Genomic DNA, 6,774 nt, shown 5'->3' on the forward strand with positions numbered 1-6,774 from the left:
AAGGCCCAGAGGCTGTCACAGACAGTGACGTGTGATAAAAATCCCCAAATGTTCCAGGACAGGAAGCCAGTTTAACCCTTCCCATTTACCCGGCCTGCTGCTGCTGTAGAAACACAATCATTTCATAGCCAGAAATTTACTGACGTCCTGCTGGAAGCCATGGATGTGTCTGACAAGAGCCTGAAACAGCGGTTGGCAGAGACATGAATAAAAGACCAGTGTCTTGGTTTAATCACCCGGCTCTAAGGTGGCGCTTACTTTTTAAGGGATCCAGGGACCAAAGCTGGAGGAGGAGGCAGCCAGCTCCTGGGGGGAGGGTAGCCGACTCAACCCCCTGGAGGCCCTGTCTGACCTCAGCCTAGGAGGCTGAAGCTGCAGCCTCTGCCCACCGCGCCATCTTTGGGAAGGGGCTCCCACAGAAGGGTTGGCTGTGACCACTAGGAGCCGGTCCTGCCGCTCACTTCCGTGGCCCTGGTGGCCTCCGTGGAGACAGCCATTGTGTGCAAAGGAAGGAAAGTAAGAGGCCCCCTCCTTCTCTCACCCTTTCTGGGGAAACCGAGGCAAGTGACACCTTAAGTCCCAGGGCGCTCTGTGGAGCAGCTGAGACTCCAGCTTCCGTTTTCTGACTTCCAGGGAGCTATCTTTCTGGGTCCCTGGGAGGGAGGCTGGAAAGGGCTCGTTTCAGAATGCGGTTGGGCAAGTTTGTTTTTCTCAGTTCTGCATTCAAATTGTCTCGAGTCATGGTTCTGATGACACACGAATGTGTGTGTAGATCGTGCGTATATGCAATGGAGCCAATCGGTTAGCAAAAGCGTATTTTGCCATAATTTGTAACCTATGCTTTCTACGTAATGACTGCAGTTTAAAGTACCTGAGAAAATGTTAATAAAAGATATGAGTTCTCTGGCAATCTGGCTGACCTCTTGAAGGCCACAACTGAACCAAGGTATGTTCTGGAGCAGGAGCTATCTGGGTCACCTCAGGATAGAATCCCAAGGTAATTCTCTTCCTCCCCAAACTCACTCTTTCCTGCTCCCCTCCCCACTCCTCTCTCATCCTCTGTCCCGCCTCTCTGCTCTCACACACACCCTTTTCCAGACGGAGCTAACGGCGCAGTCCCTCCGCCCCTATCACAGGTGGTCCAGCATCTGGCAGGAGGGGCGTATGGAGAATGGTCCCCCCCAGGACTTTTGGGGAGGACAGCCCCTAGCACAGGGGTGCAGTTAAGCCCTCTGACACCTGTCCCCCACCCCGAGACATCCTGTGCCCCCCCCCCCGCCAAGAGGCTGGGAGCTGTGGATCCCAGGGAACTGTGACTGTCAGAGACCATTAAGACTGCAGGACCGACTCCCACTCAGACCAGATCTGGGGTGAGAGGGGGTGGAGACGTGGGGATGTGGGGGCCCTGCATGGCTCAGGGCTCTGAGGGGACACTGAGCATAGGTGACCAACCCTCCCCATTTGGCCTGGACTAGCAGAGTGTGGGGCTTTTAGTGCTGAAACCAAGGAAGTCCCGGGCAGATCAGGACCCTGGTCCCCCGCTGGGATGGAAGCCTGGGAGATCTGTGGGGTGGCGGGTGTGCAGATGAAGGCTGAGGCCCCAAGGCCTCACCATCCCAACCGTGTGCTTGCCACCCGGGGCCCGCCCCTTGGTGAGGACAGTGTTGAGTCCTGGCCAGTTCCCCCTGCCCAGGCTCAGGTGGCAGCTGAGAGGGGTGTGGAGGACGCCTGGCCCCTCACACTGAGCCTGCTGTCCTCGGGACAGGCTCTGCAGAGCCCAAACACCATCTATGGAATAGCGGATAGGCACCAATATGCCTTGGGCCCCGTCTCACCGCTAGCGTCACCACACACACTTCTCTGATGCTCCTCCCTCCCGGCTGTTCGAGACGCCGGCAGAAGGAGACACGGTGCCCGACTGATGTGCAGCAGTACGGAGTCCCCCAGCCCGGCAGGTGAGGGAACGGGGCCAGCTGGGTTCAGGGAGGCCCCAGCTGAGGCCTCCTGTCCAGGCAGCCGGTAAATAGTTTAAACCCTTTTTTCCTCACTATAAAAATAGTACATATTCATTGACAGAGAATTTGAAAATTAAGAACATTACAAGAAACAGAAGGAGAAAAACCCACCATATATTCACAACACAAAGAGAACACCATCAACATTTTGGAATGTTTCCTTCCAGCGTTGCCTGTTTCTGTGCATTTCAAAAACATAGTTAAATAATGTCTGTATGTGTGTGTGTGTGTGTTCTAGCTGGGTTTTCTGAGATTCTGTATTTGTCTTTTTGGCATCCATTTGTCACAGGGCCAATTGCATTCACTATAATTTTCTTATTTTCTGTATTCTTGATGCTCTGGCATTCAAAGACTCTTGCAGACTGTCCCTCCCAGAGCTGGCTGATCTCAGAGCCAAGACAGAGCTTGGCCTAGAGCAGCCAGTCCTGTCTATACCCCAACCACCCGCTTCATCTCACTGGTACACCAAGCCAGCATTTTCCCTGCCCTAGATGACCCCAGAGCCAGGCAAGCAGGGACAGCCCCTACGCCCCAAAGTCCACCAGAATTGTTCACGCCAGCCAGTCCTGAGCCGTCTACCCGCCTGCCCTGCCTTTCCCGAGGAAACCCCAAGAAAGGCTGGTGCCTGCTCCTCCCCAAACTAACTGGCATTTCCTGGGCTTTCGAGGCGTGGTAGGCCCCTCCTCTTGTAAATATAAAAATCTCCTTTCTGGGACATGGTCTCTTCGCGTTGACACTCAGTCATACCTCTGTAAACTCGCTCCCGGGTTTGATTTTAACCCAACGTGTGCGTGTGTGTGGTGTGTGTGGGCATAAGCTTAGCTCACATTTGTTGCTCAACACTAACCATGGGGGTCTCCAGTGCCGTTAGCATCCTTTTTCAATGTAATTTGTAATGATTGTACGGCATTCTCTCCTATGGATATACCCAAATCTCTCCTTTTGCTATATTGGATTTGCTTCTGTGCATTTTTTAATTACACTGAGATGAATCTTTTTCTGCATCAATATTTTCCCGTAGCTTGGGATCTTTCCTTATGTTAGAGGATCAGAAATAGAAGCCCAGGATTGAAGGAACGTTTTCAGGTTGCAGATTCACGTTGACAACATCCTCTAAAAGTCTACCTGCATTTACGCTCCACTGAGGATGATCAGTTAAATAAAATTTCGCCAGTTCAACAGGGAAACTGTCGTGTCCAGATGTAAATTCTTTTGTTGACTAATGAGGTCGAACCTTCTTCCTGGTGTTTAGTGGTCCCTTATATTTACATCCTTGAGAACTCCCTACTCCTGTTCTCGACCTGCCTTTCAAGTTGTGGTATGTTTTAAAAGGGTAAACTGAGTCATAATACACTTTTTAAAGAGTTGACTTGAGCAAACCACCATTCATGAATCGGGCAGCCCCACACCAGAATGGACCACGAGCTCCACCAAGGGAACACAAGGGCAGCTCTGCTAGGACAGGCGCAGATGTGAAGCAGAGAAAGTATCTGATTGGTTGCAGGTACGCCATTGCCTGGCGTACACCAGAGAAGGTATCTGATTGGCCACAGGCATGCAGTTGGCGCACATAAAGCAGAGAAAGTATCTGATTGGCTGCTAGCAGACACGGAAGGTAGCTGATTGGCTGCAGGTATGCAGTTGCCTGGCATACACCAGAGAAAGTATCTGATTGGTCGCAGGTATGCCATTGCCTGACGTACACCAGAGAAGGTATCTGATTGGCCACAGGCATGCAGGTGGCGCACATAAAGCAGAGAAAGTATCTGATTGGCTGCTAGCAGGCAGAGAAGGTATCTGATTGGCTGCAGGTATGCAGTTGCCTGGCGTACACCAGAGAAAGTATCTGATTGGTCGTAGGTACAGCAGTTGCCTAAGGTGAAGCAGAGAAAGTATCTGATTGGCCGCACGTATGCAGTTTCTTTATTGGGTCCATCCCATTGGAAAGTCCCTGGTTATGTAAGTTTGTTGGCTGCCTCTGATTGGTGGAGCCTAAGTTCTGTTTCTCTTTATTGTAGGCATTTACAAGAAATAGCTCAGTTTCGCTTACCTCTGCAACTCAAGCAAGGGTGAGGTCACTTGCGAGGACTGCCTGGCACCATCCGCTTGGGGCCTAGTCGCCAATTTAATGTAACAGGCCACTGAGACTTCTTTATTTCCGTTTGGAGAAGTTCTTTGCTTATGAGGGGATTGTTACGGGTTGAATTACGTCTGTCTCCATTCCACTCCCCCATTTATATGTCGAAGTCCTGACCCCCAGTACCTCAGAATGTGACTTATTTGGAAATAGGCTTTTTGCAGATGGAATTGGTTAAAAGGAGGCCATGCTGGAGTAGGCTGGGCCCCTAATCCAATGACCACTGTCCTTCCGAGAAGGGGAGATTTGGGCACAGACAGGTGCTGGAGAACGCGTATGAAGAGGGAGACAGGGACCGGGATGATGCTTCCACCAGCCAGGGAATGCCAAGGGTCCCAGAGGCCTAGAGAGAGGCCGGGGCAGACGCAGTCCCCCAGGCCCAGAAGGAACCAGCCCTGCCAACGGCTTCATCTCGGGGGTCCGGCCTCCAGCAGCACAAAAGAGTGAATGTCTGTTGTCTGGACCCCCGTCTGTGGTGCTTTGTGCAACATCCGCGGGACACCCAGGGGTCAAGCCTGACCAGCCGGATGGCTGCCAGCCTGGTCTCGATTTTCTCCGTGGGGGATGGAAGGCAGCTGTGCCCCCCTTTCCTGGCAAGGCCCCTCAGAGCTGGCCCCGCACGGTTCATGTCACAGAGGGGCCCGGTCCCCCTTTTCTCCATAGAAAGGAGCTCTAGGTGGTTCCCGACAGCCCAGGACGACATGACACAAGCAGCCCTCAGTCCCAAGTCCCCTCTGTGACACCCGCTGCAGGTGCCAGGCAGCTGTTTGGGGGCGGCTGTTGGGGAGCCCGCCTGAGGGGCTTCCAGCCACAGCAGGTGAGAGTCCCTCGGTCCTCAGGGATGCATCCTGGATAGGAGTCCAGGACTGCAGCTCCTGCTCACCTGGTTGGGCAAACTGAGTATTGAACGAGGGCCCCAGCACCAGGAAGGGCCCCCAGCACAGAGGATGCGGGACGAGAGTGGTACTGGGCATAGTGGCGTTTCAACAGACAGAGGTGGAGGCCTCGGGCCAGCACAGCCCTGGCAGCCTCAGGGGCCCCAACGCCGCTGGCTCAGAGCCAACAGGACAGCCTGGCCTCACGCTGAGGCCACAGCAGGGCGGGCGTGGGGCTCACTCCCTGCACATTGCTTGCACCTCTGCTCTCAGCCCCACGCTTTGTTTCTAGGGGCCCGGAAGCTGCACACTCACTTCCAGAACTCCCGTGCCTATGGGTGCCTCAGCCAGCTCTGCTGCAGGAGGAGGGGCAACGCTTCTTGCTTCCAGTTGGCATCGGTGGCCACTTGGGTCAGGGCAGGTGTCCTCGCCCTGCTGGGGGCAGCCCCTCTGGTCAGGGCAGGCATCCCCACCCTGCGGGAGGCGGCCCCTGGGGTGAGGGCAGGTGTCCTCGCCCTGCTGGAGGCGGCCCCTCACCAGCACATCCAGGGCCAGCTGCAGCTCTAACAGCTCGACAGCACAGGCTCCATGGGCAGGAGCAGCTCCTGTCACCAGGAGCACCCTCCTGCCCTGGCCTCCCCCAAGCCTGCTTCTCCCTTCTGCTCTTCTGGCACCTCGGTAGCTGATTCCTGGTGTTAAAGCTCCTCTGTTGGAACATCTAGACCAGCTGGTTTTCCTCATAGGACCCTGACTGGCAGACCTACTGCCCTTTAGTGAAGTCAAGAATGAAAGAGCACCCCCAAGCCAGGTATAGACCAGATTTGCTTCTGTGACATGTCCCATGCGGACCCACCTGAGTGTGACCACCCCATCCTACTGCAAATACAGGTGAAAGCCCCAATGCAAATACAAACACAAACACAAGCACAGGTGCAAATGCAACTGCAAGTTCAGATGCAAATGCAATTTGCAGCTGCACCCCTGAGACCACCCCCTCCCCACCACAGATGCACACGCACACATACTGACATATTCACACACATACTGGTGCAGCCCTGCAGCTGCACCCCTGAGACCACCCCCTCCCCATCGCAGACACACATGCACTCATACTGGCATATTGCAGAGCACTGTGTGGTAGCATTGTTTTTAACTGCAAATACCTGAACTCAACCTAGATTTCCATGGCTAGTTATGAACCTTCCAATGGGCTGCCACTCAGCCGCGGAAAAGGCTGGGGCTGTGTGGCAGTGGAGAAAGAGCTCTGATGCATGGCATTTGCTGAAAAAGGCAAAAGTGCAGAAGAGCACGAGCAGTGAGCCCCCACCTCCGCATAGAGGCATAGACAGTGCTTGTGCCTGTTTGCTCATTAATGCACAGAAGGATGCACACCGCGGTTGGCCATGCTGCTTGTCTCGACGGGCGGGTGGGGACAGGGTAGAAGGAAGGCTTCACAGAATAGATACCCTGCGGTGCCTTTAGAACTTTGAAGCGTATGCCACTCTACAAAATACATGCAAAAATGTGCTATTTATTCAAGGACTGAACTTGAGTAACATGATTATTTCATAAAAGACCCTGGCACTCAAGGCAGGCAGCGGTGAGCAGGCAGCCCCCTCGGCGAACATAGCTGGCCCAGGCAGCGATGGGCAGGCAGCCCTCTCGGGGGTCACAGCTGGCCCAGGCAGCTTGGAGCAGCAGTAGGAAGACTCCCTGCTCACTGTAGACCTGAGCTCAAGCCAGAGGA

The sequence above is a fragment of the Pongo abelii genome, chromosome 22, assembly GCF_028885655.2.
Source record: "Pongo abelii isolate AG06213 chromosome 22, NHGRI_mPonAbe1-v2.0_pri, whole genome shotgun sequence".
NCBI lineage: Eukaryota > Metazoa > Chordata > Mammalia > Primates > Hominidae > Pongo > Pongo abelii.